The sequence below is a fragment of the Chelonia mydas genome, chromosome 4 (assembly GCF_015237465.2).
Source record: "Chelonia mydas isolate rCheMyd1 chromosome 4, rCheMyd1.pri.v2, whole genome shotgun sequence".
NCBI classification, from domain to species: Eukaryota; Metazoa; Chordata; order Testudines; family Cheloniidae; genus Chelonia; species Chelonia mydas.
This window is the reverse complement of record NC_057852.1, coordinates 104,848,640-104,863,143: the sequence shown is the minus strand read 5'-3', so window position 1 is coordinate 104,863,143 and position 14,504 is coordinate 104,848,640.

Genomic DNA, 14,504 nt, shown 5'->3' with positions numbered 1-14,504 from the left:
CTGATTAATACCCCGGTTCTACAAGCTGATCCATGCATGTGAATCCTTATGCCCATGTGCAGCCCAGCTGAGAGCTTCAGGGAGTCAGTGCACATTTGTAAAGGTCTAGCCCCATATGAGTTTGTTTGCAGCATAGGCTGAAACTCCTATTGAAGTTAATGGTGAGGAATATAGAATTGAGCCTTCAATTGCCATAAGGAATATATAATATATACACCCAGAAAATAATGTTGATATAATTTCAGATACCAAGTGACATTTTTAATAAGCTCCTTTGAAAATTTTATTCACTCCACACAATGAAAATGTTTAATATTAAATAAGCATGCATGCAGGTAGTACCTGTTTGCAGGATAAGGGTCTATCTTAAATGCAATAATGGTCTAACATAATGCAGGGAGAGATTGTATCAGACAATAGGAAAGGAGGGAGGTTTGCAAAGACAAGCTGTCAAGGTTCCTTCCCCACTCTGAACTCTAGGGTACAGATGTGGGGACCTGCATGAACGACCCCCTAAGCTTATTCTTACCAGCTTAGGTTAAAAACTTCCTCAAGGTACAAACTTTGCTGTGTCCTTGAACCCTATGCTACCACCACCAAGCATGTTAAACAAAGAACAGGGAAAGGGCCTACTTGGAGACGTCTTCCCCACAAAATATCCCCCCAAGCCCTACACCCCCTTTCCTGGGGAAGGCTTGATAAAAATCCTCACCAATTTGCATAGGTGAACACAGACCCAAACCCTTGGATCTTAAGAACAATGAAAAAGCAATCAGGTTCTTAAAAGAAGAATTTTAATTGAAGAAAAAGTAAAAGAATCACCTCTGTAAAATCAGGATGGTAAATACCTTACAGGGTAATCAGATTCAAAACATAGAGAATCCCTCTAGGCAAAACCTTAAGTTACAAAAAGACACAAAAACAGGAATTTACATTCCATTCAGCACAACTTATTTACCAGCCATTTAAACAAAAGGAAATCTAATGCATTTCTAGCTAGATTGCTTACTAACTTTTTACAGGAGTTTTGAAGAGCATTCCTGATCTGTTCCCAGCAAAAGCATCACACAGACAGACAGACCCTTTGTTCCCCCCACCCCCCTCCAGCTTTGAAAGTATCTTGTCTCCTCATTGGTCATTTTGGTCAGGTGCCAGTGAGGTTATCTTAGCTTCTTAACCCTTTACAGATGAAAGGGTTTTGCCTCTGGCCAGGAGGGATTTTATAGTTCTGTATACAGAAAGGTGGTTACCCTTCCCTTTATATTTATGACACAAGCCTATGAGTGTGCCTACTTTTGCAAGGTATGCACCAAGCTAACTACTTTAGTTTTTCTTATTTTTCTTTTCTTAATTTATAATTTAATAGATTAGCCTAAGAGTGTGGGTTGTTTTGCCATTCTTCATCTCCATTCCCCATCTACTCCAATCAATTCATTGGGTATCAACACATCAAGTCTGAAAGATAATTCTCAGCTGGAAAAGGAGATTGTATGCCATATACTGCTAGGTGAGGCCCAGACAAAGCCATGGTACAGCATTCATGGTACATACAGTTTCAGGTATCTGCACAGAGCTGGGAAAGGTACCTTACTGAAAAGAGAACTCTTTCCACTATTTTTCAACCCTACCATTACTTATGGAGATCTGCTCTGAACTATTTGAGCATGCAGAATCCTTCTGGAAACAAAATATTTTCAATAGATAAAAGCCACAAAATGATCATGAAAAATGTTCCGTTTCTTCTAATTTATTCTAAATCAAACATTCAATAGTACAATATGTTTTAGGTTAATTAGTTTAATCCAATTTTAATTAAGCTGATGTTTCCATGCCAACAAATGGTTTTTAAATTGTTGAAATCTTGATGATTCAGAGTGTGACTAAAAAATTAATTACCTAAAGCATTATTTTGTTTAGTTCTTTTAACCAAGATGTGAAATGTCACATCTGTAGCTAAGGTTCAGCTAATGGCTACAGTTCTGGTTCTGTGAAGAAAGTGTTAGATTAAACTATGCTCATACATCAATATGGCACCATAGTAACAGCTTTTCTAAAAAAAAAATCATCTTTAAGTAGAGATGAAGCAGGATGTAAATATCCACAAAGAGTGAATACCTCACAGTTTCTCAACCTATCACTAATCCAGAAAATTTTAGGTCATCTGTTTGGTATTCAAATAAATTACCCCCAAATTCCTGATTAGAGTCTGACCAAATGTTGTGTCATTAGCATTCCACACAACAACAACAAGATAGAGAAGAAGAAAGTAGAGGCAATAGAGATGGACAAATCTCAACTATGGTGCAATATTCCCTGCCATCATTTGGACAGCCTTAACATGCTCCATATATGGTTCTACAGAGACTAACCTCACAGAACCAATATGACAGGTTTCAATTGCTTTGGGGGTTTCTGTGTTGAGGACAGCACAGCTAACATGAGCTATTGTTTGCCTGTTTCCTCTTAGCACAGGGCATTTATTCCTCAGGTGATCAGTGGAATTACACTGATAGCACCTTTTGGGCTCTTCTGCTTTTACAGGAGATTTGGGATAGGAGTTATCAGTAGAGGAATGTTTTGGGGTAAGAGAATGTTTAGGCTTCCAGCCCTCTTCTCTCTTCACAGCAAAATGGGATCCTCCCTTCCTACCAGTTTAAAACCCCTCTTTCTGTGGCCTGCCCTCAATAGATGCCTGATTCTGTTCAAAGGCATCAGCTAAAAAAGCCATCTCATCCACAGACTTTACATCTTCATTCCATAGACACTGCTTTACATCAGCCTCACACATGCTTAGGAAATGCTCTTGAGCAACAAGATCCAGCATTCCCTCAAAACTTGCCACCTCTCTACCCCTCACCCATTTTCCCAACAAATCTTTCATTTTGTTTACATATTCCCCATTACTTATACCAATATCCCTCTTAAGATTCCTAAATTTAACTCTATATATTTCAGGGGTAATCTGAAAACTTCACAAAACAGTATCTTTAAATTTACAATAGTCTAAAGCATCTTCAATAGGCATTCCATTGAATACATTTCGAGCAGTTAATTTCACAATCAGGGTAGGAACTCTCTTATCATCAGGGATTTCATGTATTACACACAGCCTTTCAAAGGCAGTCAGATCATAGAATCAGAGAATATTAGGGATTGGAAGAGATCTCAGGAGGTCATCTAGTCCAATCCTCTGCTCAAAGCAGGATGAACACCAACTAAATCACCCCAGCCAGGGCTTTGTCTTAAAAACCTCTAAGGATGGAGATTCCACCACCTCCCTAGGTAAACCATTTCAGTGCTTCACCACCCACCGATATTCAGCAATATCATCAGTCTCATTGTATGCCATACATAAGTGTTCCCATTTGTGGATTTTTGGAGTGATGGGAGTTGTTGGGGTCGGGGTCCTCTGGGTCTGCTTCTCTAGCAGGTCCAGTTGGTGTTTTTGCTCTCTTTCTTTTTCGTCTCTCTCTCTCTCTCTCTTTCTTTTATCTCCAGTTCTTTCAGTTGCAATAATCTCTGGTGCTCCCTCTTCTTTTCTGCAATATGCAGCCTAAAAAGCTCCAACTTTGCAATGGCTTCACTGCTTTCACTTATTTTCCTGCTTCTCGGTTCTTACTTCCCTTTCCCAAAATAAGCAAACAGAAAATAAGAAAACCGTGACCTCCTCCTGACTGTTCTTAACCACTGCACTTAAAACTCACTTAAAATCACAAATATCAGTGCTTAAAGTGTGAAATTCACTTGGAGTAACAAACCGTACATACACCCTGCTCGCTGTGCCACTGTGACGTTCCCCTCTGGTGATCTGCTAGGTCACTCCAATGCTTGACTCTGGGAGCCAGTCTTACCCTGCACTGCTGTGAGAACCCTCACTCTTGGGCTGTTCACGCACAGCATCTGGCATGTAAGCTGCTCCTAGCTACTTGCAACCGAATGACACTAGCCAATATCTCCGGTCCCAGACACAACCCTAGGAACCTCCGTCTTGCAATGTTCAGTTATGCACGCTGGATGCTGCAAGCTTGTATGAGTTCATCAATTTAACAAAGAAATTGATATGTACCTGGCTTGTTATCCCAAGGGGAGCCTCTGACACGCTTCAAACGAAACACACTGCTTCAGGTAGAATAAACAAATAGATTTTAAGTGATTATAAATCAAAGCATAACAAGTCAGATTTGGTCCAATGACATAAAAGCAAAACACATTCTAAACTGATCTTAACACTTTCAATCAATGTCCTTAAAAACTTAGATGCTTCTCACCAGAGGCTGGCTGGTTGCTCTTCAGTCAGGCTCTCCCCTTTGATAAGCGCTTCAGTCGCTTGGTGGTGGTGGTGTCTGTAGATGTAGGTGGAAGAGAGAGGAAGAGTATGCCAAACGTCTCTCCTTTTTATCATGTCCTTTCCTCCCTCTTTCCCCCCACCCCCCACCTTCAGAGTGAGGTAAACATTACTGAGTCTCTCCAGGCAAGGTTGAGCAATTCCCCTAGTGTGGCCTCATGCAGGTGAGTCATTGCATTATAGCTCCCTTGCTGGACAACAGTTGTTGATGGGTTGTTTGACACCCTGCTCGGGCGTTGGTTACTTTCCTTGCTGTTGCCTCAGGGGAGCTAATATCTGGCTGATTTCCCCAACTTATAGCACATTTTACTGAGAACCATACTACACAATTCTTATAACTTCATATGCATTAATGATATACATATATGGATAGAGAAATTACTTTCAGCAGATTGTAACCTTTCCCCTGATACCTTACAAGGCATGCTTTATATGTAAGATCACAATTATATGAAAATGAGGAACATGGGGGTTACAGCATGCTCCCCCAAGGTATAGAATGTCACAGGGAACAAAGCAGAGAGAGCTGCACCACTATGAAGCTTGTCACTGCCTCAAGCCTCACAACCATCCTAGGAGCTGTGAGAAACTATTGCTCCCCAAAGCAAAACTAAACTGAGGCACAGGTTTCTTACAAGAGACCAGTCTGAAGTGAAGGGGCTAGACCCTTATGATACAGCCTTATGCACATTGGTTGCTACGTGCAATTTTGGGGACTTGGCAGACTCCCTGATCTGGGACAGGATAGTCTGTGGCACTTAGAATCACCACCTAAAGGAGTCCCTGCACTGGGAAAGTGGTCTCACACTAGATAGATGCTTAGACATGGAGCAAGCAGTAGAAGTCTCAAGAGAAAGGAAGAAAGCCCTAGAAGACACAAGACCCCCAGAAGTACATACAGTGAGACAACAGCAAAGGAAAGCAGGTGGCCAGCATTCCATACCCATAGTGAGATGCATTTACCATGGGAGACAAAGTGAGTAAAGGTAAAGGACCTCAGACTTGACGAGAATTGCAAGGAATGTGGCAAGTTGAACCATTTTAACAGTGTGTGCAAGAATAGAGGAAGGTCCGAGAAAGATTTTGTACAAGAGGGAGAGGGCATCAACCAGTGGTGACGACATCATGATGCTCTCCTTGAGTCTGGGAGCAGATCAGAGTCAGGCTGATGGAACAGGAAAGCAACAAGGGACAACACCACTTTCTGTGCATGCAACAATGTTAACAGGGAAACACCATGTGTGATTTCAGCTGGATAGCGGGGCCTCCAGCAATGTGATTTCTTGGGGTGAACTTGACAAGAACACACCCTTACAAGACCAGGAATATGCTAATAATGGACAATGAGAGCATAATGTATTCCACAAAGAAACAATCCCATAAAATAACAGATGGCACCAACTGAAGTTTGTGGTGGTGGATGATAAACGGCATAGACCCTTCTTGAGGAATACAGTCATATAATCCATGGACCTGATGACAGTGCAGCATCAGAATGTTATAGCTTCAGTGCAAGAAGCAAAAGAAGGCCCAATGGGCAATAGAGACAATTTAAAAACAATATGGAGATGTTTTCAAGGGTGATGGGTGCCTCGACAGAAAGGAATGATTGGAAGTAGAACCCACAGTGGAACCTGTGTGCCAACCACACAAAGAAATTCCAGTGATACTATGTAATCTAGTATGCATGGAGCTCAAAAGTCTGCACAGTAGGGTTAAGCAGCACGGTGATGGTGGTGATGGTAAAGAAACTATCAGGCAAATTACACATCTGCATAGACCCAAAGCCACTGAACCAGTCATTGTAAAGATGCCACCATCCATGCCCAGCAATTGATGACATATTGCTAGAACTTTCAAAGGAATCTTTATGGTCTGTGATGTAGGGACAAGAACATAAAACTCAGCCCAGAAAAAAATGTGACATAAACAGCACGAGGTGACATGCATTAAATGCGTGCTTAAAGCAGGGAGAATGAATGCAGATCCCAACAAGACCAAGGCAGCCAGAGAACTGCCAACTCCGATGCATGTGAAAGGAGTACACTGCTTCATATGAATGATTTTTTGTCCAAATTTTGTCCATACCTGGCTGCAGTAGCAGAACACATATGTCAGCTCACAAGGCAGAATGGTGAGTGGGACTGGGCAGGTCCCCTACAGCAACCATTTTACACACTGAAACAAATGATAATGCATGTCCCTGTCCTGAAGTACTACCAGCCAGGAGAGCCACTGACACTCTGGTGTGATGTATCAGACAAAAGACAGGGTGTAGCTTTTTCAGGGGAGCAGCCAGTCACTTATGCCAGCAGAGCCCATATAGAAAAAAAAGCTTCTGGCTATACTATTTGTAATGACATTATTCCATCAGTATGCCTATGGCTAGCAAGTAAGAGTGCAATCAGACCGCAAACCCCTGGAGACAATTATATAAAAGTCCATTTTAGTTCTCCAAGGAGAGCACAGTGTTACGAAACAGAGATCAGATATTGTCCAGGATGACTATTGGTGTTAGCTGACACACTTTGCAGAGTATACGTATCCAGCATCAGCAAGTTGGGGGAAGGGAATCAGGACATTAAATCCATTAATATGCTGTTCTATATCCCAGTTTGAACAGCAAAGCTAATGGAAATCAAAGAGGCTCTGGAAAAGGACATCCAACTATAGGCAATCAGGAGAACAATACTAGCATGGTGCCCAGAAGACAAAAGCCAAGTACCAGCAGTTGCAAAACCATATTTTTAAATTAAAGAGTGGAGTGTACAGGATGGAATCATATTTTGAGGCCAGAGAGTTATTGCATCTGCTTCATTATGTGAGGATATCCTGCAAAAATTACATGCCTAACACTTGGGTATTGACATCTGTCTTACATGGGCCCACAAGTGTGCTTTCCGGCCAGGAACGAATATACAACTCTGCTCCTTGACAGAACTTGTGTCATAACTACCAGCAGAAAGACTATTATTACATGAGCTGCCCACTCGACCATGGGAAAAGGTGGGAGCAGACTTATTTACATTCAATGAAAAGCAGTACTAGATTATAGTGGACTACTATTCAAATTTTTGGGAGGTTGATGCATTGCCTCATACAAGAAGCAAGACAGTGACTGGAAAACTGGAGGCTCACTTTGAAAGATATGGCATTCTGGATACTATATTCATAGATAATGGCCACCAATTGGCCTCAGAAAATTTCAAGGAATTTACATGCGTATGGGAGTTTGATCTCAAAGCAAGCATACCCACAGAGTAATGGTACGATTTAATCAGATGTGAAAACTGCTAAGAGACTGGTACAGAAGGCTGTTTCTTCTGGTTCACACCCCTTGTTAGCATTTTTGTACATAAGAATACCCCATCACAGAGGGGCCAGAACAGTCCATCACACCCATTGACAGGGTGAATGACCAAAACCCTGCTACCAATAAGGGGAGATCTGTTGCAGCCAGAAGGCTGGAAATATCACAGAGAGGAGATGGGTAATAATCAGATAAAGCATGCATTAGAGTAGGCCAGGTCAGCCAATGATCTACTGGACCTGGGGACAGGCACTGCTATGAGGATCCAGCCTTTAGAGAGATATCAGGAGTGGACTAAAGGCGTCATGAGGTCGTACAAGGTGACTATGCAAGACAGACAAGTGATCCAAAGGAACAGGAGGCAATTATGAGCCCCAACACACAACACTCAGAGAAAACCTAGCGATAGCATCATGGAACAGAGAGACAGAGAACTATCCAGAGGCAAACCCAACAGGGAAGGAGGAAATGCCACAGAAAGATAGCTTGCTAGACTTGGAGAGAGGTGGCAGAGAGGCAGAGATAGGTAGCTCCTGTTGTGTCTGCCTGTTGAGGAGACCAAACTATCTCAATGACTGTGTAACTAGCTGAGTTTAATATGAAGACAAGACTTCAACTTGGCTGTGTGTTCGCAACCTCTGGCCAAAGAGACAGGGGTGAGGGACTGGGTGTCAATTATTTATATTAAAAGGTTTGTAAAATAGAGAAGATGTATCATGATCAGTGGAACTGGAGTCAGAGAGCCCATGTTCCTTAGACGGACTGTCTTCGATGGGACACCAGGAAAACAGGGAATGTGAGGAATTGGGCTTGAAGCAACACAGCCACATGGATAAAGCAGTGCCTAGGGTTTAATAAAGTTCCACTTGGTTTCATTGAACCTGCATTCAGCTTCATTCTTTGCTAATGAAACAGGACCCACTAGCCACTTAGGAATACTAGAGTTAACACGTATAACCTGAGTTGTTTAGAAGGTGGAATACTGTTATAGTCAGCAGAGGGGTTCTAAAAGCAATTCTCCTATGGCTTTTAATATGTTTTAGCCCATAATGCTATTGCCAGGCCTTTTTAAAGGGGCAGATATAATTTTTATATGTAACCATTTCATACATTGATTTCTTTGGACTCTCAGTAGTTTAGAGATGAAGATGTACTCAAAGCAGAAAAAGAGAGTTCATGAACCTCTAAGCTAGCACTAGGGTTGCTTATAAACCCTGCAATTTGTACCTGGGGATGTAATATTTGGATTTATTCATATCTGGAAGTGGCATAACATTAAAAATAGCATCAAATCCATTAAAATGAAAAATAAAGTCTGGTGCTGTGTTTTAATTAATGTTAGGCTAACCCTGGGCTACGGGAAATGTCAACTGCAATTGGCTATGTCAAGTTCAGCCACAGATGTGTGCAGACCAGTAACAAAAATGATAATTAGAGGAAAGCAGAAAGGAAATAAAGCAGAGACCCTCTCACCTGCCCATGTAAAACTTAAAAGAAGCAGAAGCAGCTGCTGTTGTGCTGGACTGGCACAGCTACTCACACTGGCACTAAGTGATAGCTGTGTGCAGTGTTGGACTGGTTTTGCCAAGGAACCTTCAGAAAAATAGAACTGTAAGACATATTTTTCAATGTATAATTTTAATATTACAGTCTTGGCTTCTTTTTGACTGTCCTTCTAAGCATACAATATAAATAGTAACAAAAAATAATCTCTTTCTCCCTCCTTCCTGCAGGAGATTGGCATCTGAAATTTAATTGTAGCAAGTTCATTTTCTACCAATAACACTATCTGCTGTGCACCATTCTTTAGCAGAAAAAAAATACTATTCAAAGCTCTTTGCTGATTTAAGAAATATTTGATTTATGCACTAACATTGCAGCTTCCGCCTTCCTCAGAGCATGGTATACAGGAAGGCAGCTGCTAGAAGTCAGAATGTTATCTTTTAAATAAAGCACGCATTGAACTTCTGAACACCATTTGCTTGCTGAAAGCAAGATGTGCAGCAGGTATATACCATTCCCAAGGAGTGCACTCTATGACAGACTGTTTTCCCTACACTTTCAAATTCATCTTCATAAATACATGGTCCTGTGGTCTCACTTTGACTGGCAAAGCCCCCTTCCATGCTGAACTCCCGCTCAACTGGCCACCATTTGGGGGAATGCAATGTACTGAATTTCTCCTGGACACCTGCAACCACAGGCCAACTCCATACAAAATGAATTAAAAATATTATTCTATGACCATGGACGACTAGACTGTTTTAGACACTGCCTTGAATAGGGGGTGGAGTCTATTTATTAAACCTCTGGAAGAACATTGGAGATATTGTTCTTAAAAGACTGCAAAGCTGTTGCAGAGCTGTTGTGCAGAAACTCTGCAGCTATGTAGGGATGAGTCCTTTCCTCTGCCTGTGGAACACTCCAGTGTCCATCCATATCCAAAATGTAAGACCTGATAGTAATGGGACTCTAACCAGATATCTGTTGGAAAAGAAATATGGTAAAACATAAAATGTCCAGTAATTTCTTTGACTGTGCTGAGGACAACTTCTTGCTTCAGAAGGTGAAGGAACTGGGAGGGCAGCCATTTTAGACTTGAGTCTGAAGATGGAAGGCAACTTGAGTGAAAGTGATCATGAAATGATAAGGCCTCTTGATTCTAAGGAAAGGAAGGAGTGAGAGCAGTGGAATAAGGGCAGTGCATTTAAAAAAAAAACAAACTTCAACATCAAACTCAGAGAACTAGTAGATTAAGTCTGGTGTATTAATTTAGATTTAATAAATGGATCCAGAGACCTAAAGGCAGCAACATGACCCTGTAACTGTCCAACATTAAACAGTCTTAAACAAGGTTCAGGGTTTGGTATATAGAGACTGCAGCCTGCTTAGTGTGATGCCAAACACATTAGGAAATTCATGCCAAAGGTTAGAAATTTATTGATTTATTGACACAAAAGAAGAGAAACAAGGCAAAACACACTGAAACTTAAATTGAGTGATTATGCAAAACAGTCAAAACCATCAAAGTGCCTTTTTGGAGAGAGTAAATACTGGTTAAAGTCTCTTATTTGGTCAAATAGTTCTCGGTGGTGGGGAAGAGGGGATTATTTCTGTTGTTCAATTCTGAGCTGGGCATGATAGTTACTTTCCTGCTTTTAGCAACACAGACACAGAAAGAGAAGAGATAGGACAGTAAAGATGTGGGATTTACAGCTTTTGTTAATCTCAAGATACCGGGGGAAAATGAGGAGTACTTGTGGCACCTTAGAGACTAACAAATTTATTTGGGCATAAGCTTTCGTAGACGAAAACCCACTTCATCGGATGCATGCAGTGGAAAATACAGTAGGAAGATATATATACACAGAGAACATGAAAAAAATGGGTGTTTTTTCAGACATCAAGAAGGATAACATTCAAAAACCAGTCGGAGAACACTTCAACCTCCCTGCTCACTCAATTTCAGACCTAAAAGTTGCAATTCTCCAGCAAAAAACACTTCAAAAACAGACTCTAACGAGAAACTTCAGAATTGGAATTAATTTGCAAACTGACACCATTAAATTAGGCTTGAATAAAGATTGGGAGTGGATGGGTCATTACACAAAGTAAAAACTATTTCCCCATGCTATTCCCTGCCCCCTCCTCCCCACACGCTGTTATTCACACCTTCTTGTCAACTGTTTGAAATGGGCCATCCTGATTATCACTACAAAAGGTTTTTTTTCTCCTGCTGATAATAGCCCACTTTAATTAATTGTTCTCACTACAGTTGGTATGGCAACACACATCTTTTCATGTTCTCTGTGTATATATATCTTCCTACTGTATTTTCCACTGCATGCATCTGATAAAGTGGGTTTTAGCCAAGAAAGCTTATGTCCAAATAAATTTGTTATTCTCTAAAAAAAACTCCTCGGTTTTTTTTGCTGATACAGAGTAACATGGCTACCACTCTGAAACCTGTCAAGATACAGCATGCCTGATCAGTCATAGACGGATACTTTGGGCTGGCAGGTTGGCCATGATAGCTATTGCTCTGGGCCCCTGCTCACTGCCCCAGTGAGGGACATCATCTGATTAGTCTAGTGAGGTCCCTCTTCTTTACTGGTCCTTCTCAGGCCAAGTAGAACTGGATGGGCTATCTCATCACACTGTGTTAGTGCCATGTAGTACAGTTGAGGTCAGGATCAGGTGAAAAGCAAGAGAGAGAGACAGAGAGAGAGAAAAGACAGGTGTAAGATAGTGGGGGAAAGAAAGGAACACAGAAGGGAGGGGAAGACAGAGCAGGAGCTCACACGTATCCGGTTGTGGTCCTTGTTGGTGCAATGATGGTCACGCTTCCTCACTAGAGTATCAAGGTCCGATGTTATAGCAACACAACTTCCCACAGTGATGGTAAAAAGTTTTGTTTTCTCCCCCAAAATCTTTTTAATTGCCCCAAAGGTGATGGGTAGAATTGTGATGAGGTGTCTACCCACACAAGGCAGGTAAAATATGCCAATTAACTGATAGACTGTACCTGAAGGAAAGCCGAGGATTGATGAGGCCTAATGGCTGATGTAGACCAGGTTGGGGGAAGAGCTGGGATACACTTAAAAACAGAGGAGGTTGGTGGTAGGAGAAGGGCTACAGGGAGGAGCTCTGCAGTCACACCCTAGATAGGAGGGAATTGGCTAGGTATAAGAAGGAGGTCAAGTGAGAGAATAAGATCTTGGATCCTGCCTTGGACTATAGATTCTGACAAGAACCCAAGACAGGGTGAAGTAGCCACAGGGAGTTGAGGAAGCTCAAATGGTAACCCACAGAGGGGGCCAGAAGATAGGGGAGAAAGGTAGGAAAGACCCCAGGGAAACAGCAACAGGGTCAGTGCAATCAATCACGTTTGCTGGGTATAGGGTCCCTAGGCTGGAACTTGGAATAGTGAGTGGGCCTGGGTTCCCCCATCAGCCACTGGGAAAGTGGCAAATAATGGGCAGTGGATCAGAAGACTGCCTGAGATAGTTTGTCGAGTGAGACTTTGTTACCCCAGAAAGTGAGGATTATAGTGGAGGACTGATTCACAAAGAGGAAGCAACCTGAATCCAAAGAGAGAAAGGGACAACAGAGTGAGCAACCGAAGGAAGGGGCATCAGACTGGTCAAGAGCTAACCCCCAGATGAGCCACAAGGAGATACTACAGTAGTGAGTAGTGAACCCTGGGACAGGAATGAGTCACCCTCTCATTATTTTGCCCACCAGTTAGACTTAATTCCCAAAGCACCAATTTTGGCTAATTGATTTCCAATCCTCTACCCCTCTTGTTTATCAGTCATAATCTTAATACAGTCCTTGAGTGGTTCAATAAACCCTTTCTGTTTAAATCAATTCCATCTTTCTGTCTTCTGCTCACATCTTCTCTTAAACAGTTTTATATAATAGGTCATTGTGACAATTCATGAACCATTATTCACTTTTCCCCACTTAGTCTAACAATTAAAGTAGGCCTAATAATCTCCAGTTACTACATCAGGTCCCATGGGAAGAAAAATCTAAGGGGAAAAGGTATTCAGGAGAGCTGGCAGTTCCTTAAAGAGACTATATTTTAAGCCACAACAGCAAAATGTCCCAGTACAGAGGAAAGATAGGAAGAATACTAAGAAGCCAATATGGCTGCATCCAGAACTCTTTAATGACTTGAAAATCAAACAGGAATCCCTACAACAAATGGAAACATTGATTAATTGCTAAGGATAAGTACAAAAAACAGCACAAATATGTCGGGACAAAATCAGAAAGGCTAAGGTGCAAAGTGATTTACTCCTAGCAAGGGACATAAAAGCATCAAGAAGAGGTTCTATAAATACATTAAGAGCAAGAGGAATATGAAGGAAACTGTAGGTCCTCTACTTAGTGGGCAAAAAGAGCCAATAATGGATGACATAAAAAAAACCTGAGGTGTTTAATGCCTGTTTTGCTTCAGTTTGGATGTCCTACCCTCCACCATCTCTTCTCCTATTAAATATTCTGTTAAAAGATTTCATCTCAATGTCTTATAGAAAGAATTGTTATTTTCCCAGAATAGATCTTCAGCTGACATGGAAAAGTGTTTGTATGTATAAGAGAGATATGTGGACAGCACAGAAAGAAGAGAGAAGTAGAGCCAGGTTAGGCAATTCGAAGATTTTACTCTTTCCACAATTTGGTAACATGATTGTCAGAAGATCTAATTGTCCCTTAAGAAGGCTTCATAATGTGGCTTGCAAATATAGGCTCCAGGAAAATCGATGCTGCTTCTTTTTACATTTGGCTAAAATTTCTCACCATTTAAGTTCTAAGACATTTTCAAGAACAATATTTCCTGAAATGTATATGTTCCTATCCAGAGAATATTATGCTCCTGACACACACACAGAGGAGTTAGAGTATTGTGTTTTTAATCTTTCTGGAAGGTTGCAGTGTAGCACTATTTTATTTTTTAGAATCCAGAACCTAAAACACAAGAACCAAAAAACAGAAAGAGCAAGAGAGTAGGCTGCTCACTAAGGCAGAGAGGCATAACTCAGCCCTGGCCTGGGCTCTTTGCAGAATGATGGCTGAAGACCCAGATTGCATGCTTCCATCAAAGCCCCCTAGCAAGCAAGCAGGACCAGGAAACTCCTTACACTCAGAGGGAGTTTGGCATTTTAATACAGTTTTCAATATACCACAGAGAATATCCAGATAGCGTTCATACTAGTCAATCTTGTATTATCTTCTACTTCACTCAAAGAAGGCATTTAACCAACAAACATGACTAGAGTTTACAGCTAGCTTTACAGCCCATTTTAATAAACACATAGGGCCAAATATTAGTCCCAGGCACGT